Source organism: Limulus polyphemus, unplaced genomic scaffold (assembly GCF_000517525.1).
Source record: "Limulus polyphemus unplaced genomic scaffold, Limulus_polyphemus-2.1.2 Scaffold124, whole genome shotgun sequence".
Taxonomy (NCBI): Eukaryota; Metazoa; Arthropoda; class Merostomata; order Xiphosura; family Limulidae; genus Limulus; species Limulus polyphemus.
Window position 1 is genome coordinate 89,337 of NW_013665734.1, and position 5,000 is coordinate 94,336.

Here is a 5,000-nt window from a genome sequence, read left to right on the forward strand (position 1 = left end):
TAACAGCCCGTTTTATCAGAAACAGCTTACAATAAGACATTTAAGTAGGTAAGGTAGATTAGTAAGAATAAAGGCAGAACTTAATTAAAACGGTAAAGAAATGAATGCTACAAACGCATAGGCTTACAAAACAAAAGCAAAAGTTAACATGAAAACGTGACACATGTTGTGAAAAAGTAACGAGGCCACGTAAAACTTGGGAAAAGCACATGTTTGGTATTAACTTAATATAAAGTTAGTGTAAACAAAAAAAACATTGTTTAGTGTTCAGTAATTTAATTTCTTTCTTATAGTTAATGTTAAAGTATTTAATAAATACACTCCCGCCTGTACGTGTAAGCAACACGCATAGTATTTATCTTACAGTTAATGTTAAGGTATTTAATAAATGCACTTCTGCCTGTACGTGTAACGCGTTTACCAATTATAAAAACTGAGAGGCACAAAAGCTGAGTTATCGACTAACAAAACACAAAACTTGCAGGTAACTCATTGCTGCAAAAACTAGATTTACAACAAAGATTTTCTACCATGTAGTCTACCCAATGAAACGTAGAAATATATATAACATCTTTTTGTCTTTTACATGCACACCACGGCAATAATCCAAAGAACCCAGTAAGTACCTTGACGCTGCAACTTGACCAACCAATGAGAACGGCAATAATCCAAAGAACCCAGTAAGTACCTTGACGCTGCAACTTGACCAACCAATGAAAATAAAAACATCTTCTCATTGTTTAGAGGTATATAGTTTTATAATTTCTCACTTCAAGAAGCTAAAGGTGGGTATTTCAGTCTCAAACGAAGTAAAACTAAACATCTGAATTTCCAATGGTTAAATCTGAGAAAAAAAAATACATGTAAGACTTGGTTTGGAATCCCAGAGTTATATTACCCTTGGATAAAAACAAGTGCATATCATAGTATAAATATCCGAAGTATTTTGATGACAAGAGGCAGTTATGAGCTGAGTAGCTAAATCTTAGCTTACTCTTTTGGTTCTAAGACGTTACAGCTGTGTTTGAAGCAGATTTGTAGCGTGACAAAGTAGTCAGAAAACAGCTTCCAGGAATGTTCGAACAGATGAAGGTGACAGAAGGTGACGTTTGCTGGTTGTAACGGATTGGCAAACTTTATATTTTCATTTTTTTTGTGTGATAATGCTTCATACCGACAACAATGGTTTTTTCTCTATTAGATGACTTGTACTTTTAGAAAGAATAACGTGAAAATAGTTACAAATCAGCCCTTCATCTGGTGTATTCGAAAGCCAGAATCGTTTTCACATGGAGTTGCTTTATAAAGTTCTATGAGAAAAGCTGCTTTGTTGCCAGACAGTTTTCTACTGCTAAGGAACTCCAGACAGGAAAAGCGATCTAATAAATTCTCCCATGATGTTCACTTTCAGGTGTTACGTTCTTTGAGTAATTTCGTTTTATGGAAATGCCATGTCCTCTACACACACACACACAAGATAAGCATAGCATACAATATTTGGTACATTATTTGATTTTGCGGAAAGAGGCTTTATTACAAGTACAAAAATGGTAAATGCAAGACTACAAGATATGAATACACTACGTTGTTAAGAAATAAACCATTAAAACATTTTTTTAGTTATCTGTTACCTTTGTAGAACTAATTCTTTATACGTGAGCACATATGTATATGACCGAAACTAGTTTCAATTGTATCTAGCTGAATTTGTGACTTTATACATTCATATATTACATGGTTTATCTCTTTCTTGGTGTTGTTTTTTTTTAGAAAAAGCTACATACATTTTGTCCACCGCGGAGAATCGAACCCCGGAGTTTAACAGCGCAAGACTTTATATTACCGCTGATCTACCGGGATTCGCCTCGTTGTGAACTAGACTTTTTTTTTGAATGCCTCTTACCATAGATATTGCCCCCGCCATCTATTGTAAAAAAAAATATATATATATATCACAATTACCAATAAAACAATTTCTTTACACGAAATGTAATGCTAAGAGACTTTAAAACCGTATGCCTTAGGCCATATAAACAATGCAGAATATCGATTAATATTTATTATATATGCTTCTATAAAATAAACCATTGTAATTAATATTTTGGTAATAATACTTTTTTTTATATTGTGAACTATTTTACAAAGCCTACAAAGTTCGAAGTGCATTTCTACAGACAGGGCAATTGTAAATTGAGTCAGTAAATAATCATGCAAAAAAAAAATCTATTTGGGAAAAAAAGCTGAGACTAATTAGATTTCAAATAAGATCATTGACTTTGTCTTTCTAGCATAGCATTGTTCCCATTACAGTATGTTTTGTAATAATAGATACAGCAGATACTCTACACTTACCAAATAGATATGCTGTACATAAGTGTGTACAAGACATGTGAAAATAAAACACACACACACACACATATATATAGATATATTTAAAAATGAAGTGTTTTATTAACTCAAGATTCATATATTTTGGTTTGCATTATATATATATATATAGTATTAAAAGAACGCTCTCAGAACAGGTAAGTTAAACTAACATTTATAAGATGACCAAAGAATACTATAGTAGAATTTTATCTTTTGTACGAACGTAAGCATAAGACAAATGGAAGCTGTCATTTTGATAATTCGTGAAAATTTTGGAGACTACCCGAGTAATGTTATATTTTCGTGACATCTGAACAGTGTCCATATATTTTCTCCTTCAATACATCGCTGAGGAAACTGTAGGCTGATGTATCTGATCCTACATTTTTATGTAGAGTATAGGGATTTTGGTTCCCAGAATAGGACAGGGGGCATTGTACACTTACTAGTCCAGATCTTCACAACTAATACGCTTTGTGTATAGAACACAAACACAAAATGCTGTAAATTAGTGTACTTTTCATAAAATGGCTTATATACACATTAGAATCATGCTTTATCAAGAATGAGTATAAGAATAAGAACATGTTCACCAGTGATTACAAATTGTATAAACTATCAAAAAAACTGTTACAGGGTGAAAAAAAGATTTAGAGAACGAACATTTTTTATTCTAAATAAACTTAACTTGCGTAATCGAACGATTTTCTGCTAATCTTACTAACGAAAGACCACAGAGTAAGTTTCCCAATATCAGTGCTGTTGATTGATTTAATTCCGATTTATGGTGCTTTCATAAGTAATACGGTAACAATTTTTATTTTGTGTTTTTATAATATATTTTTGTATTAATTCGGGACTTCCGCTGGATAGAGGGGAAAATATGCAGTGAATTACATAAAATTGCTACTGTTTCTTAACACGCCATTATATACGTGTATGAGTAGAGTTCCAACTATATTTATCTTGTCGATGCTACTTGATCTGATACATGGCTCTTATCAAGTTTACATGATTTAGAAGATTTAAACTTCTGAATTGTGATGTTTGTTTAAAAATAATATGTAGAAATAATTCATCAAATCGTAGAATATAGTACATTTAAAGAAGTAAAAGCCTTTAGGTTTTGAACGTCTTTACGTATTAATATAGCCAGATTTGGTAAACGATCGCAGTGTCCCTTTGTAGAGACAAAATTTCTTCCTCTTTAGGATGAGTTTTTACTCTTTCGAAAATCAGATTGTTGTCTGAAAGCAAAATCAATGAGCACAAACAGAAATATTTGTAAAAAGTGAAGAATAAACAATATGTATTTGAAGCTAGAAAATAAATGAGTACATAATATAAACATGGAAATATATTGTTCAAAAAAAGGTGACTAATTAAGTATGTTCGCGTTTTATGCAGTTACACACGTATAAATCTATAGTCTAATAAATAATTAAGAAACGTTTTGCTAAATGGATAAATAATTCTGATATATCTCAAAAAATACTTTTTCAAACTTAAGTATAAGTGATTGAGGAAATCTTATGTTAAGTTTTATCTTTTATTAATGCTTTAAGACAGTTTGGAAAGTAAATAAAATTTAAGTAGTTTTTATCGGGTTTTATTTCATTAATTGTAAGCATTGGGATACAAAGCTAAACACACCATTTTAAAGACATATTTGACATTTAATGTCATATACTGCATTGCAGAAGAACTTAAACAAATAACCAATTGTATTATTCAGTTGATATTTTGGTTTATATCAGTAGAGACTATATGTGACGTAAAAGCTTAAAGGTGCAAACACACGCTTTTTTTTCCACTTTAAAAAGCGTTCGAAAGAAAAAATTATCACAGGTGAAAAACGTCAAGATTAGTCTGAATCAATGAATAAAAGTTGGACTGTACTGTTATTTTAAACACTGATAGCTCTCCTTTTTAAGTTTCACATTCTTTCTTCAAACCAACATGGGTACAATGAAAACATATTTGATAAAAATGTTTCATTAGACTAAAACTTCATTTTTCTCTTCCCAGCTTGCACCTTACCTGGTGGACTGCTTTTTCCTCGAACAGTTGAAATCTCGCTCAATATAAATATGTTTTTTTTTTGTAAACAAGCTTTTGATGTGGTATCAGTAGGTAGCAGGTAAAACTGGTCGGTGCACAAGTTCATTGATACCTATAGTAATGTTAAAAATAAAAGTTTTATTTACTTTCTTATAGTATATAAAATAATAAAAATCTCTAAGTTTGTCAGTGGTCTGAAAAAGTATTTGTCGTAAAGCAACCTCGTGTTATGAAATGAAAAAAAAATCAAGCAATTTCTAAAATAAGTACAGTCTTTCAGACACGCATATCTTTAAATATTTGAGTAGCAGTAAATTTATATAAATACATAAAGGTTGAAGATCAAATAATCTCATGTTTTAAATTGATTCAAATATCAGTACTTCTTCTACATAATAGAAAATCAATTATTTTCATGTTTTACTTAAGTAGAGAATATGTAAAAATACATCTACAACACGATACACAACTCTGATCATTCAAAGGTATTGTTTGTTTGTTTTGGAATTTCGCGCAAAGCTACCCCTAATTTAGCAGTGTAAGACTAGATGGAAGGCAGCTAGTCATCA

At 31.0% G+C, this 5,000-nt stretch overlaps 1 long non-coding RNA gene across 1 annotated transcript in view; it reads right to left on the reverse strand.

Moving 5' to 3' along the window:
- Positions 1-2,432: 2,432 nt before the first annotated feature.
- Positions 2,433-5,000, reverse strand: part of LOC111089548 — a 16,146-nt gene continuing 13,578 nt past the window's right edge. The window contains exon 3 of the long non-coding RNA XR_002613793.1: positions 2,433-4,543. This is a non-coding gene — a long non-coding RNA (uncharacterized LOC111089548). The remainder of the gene's footprint in view (positions 4,544-5,000) is intronic.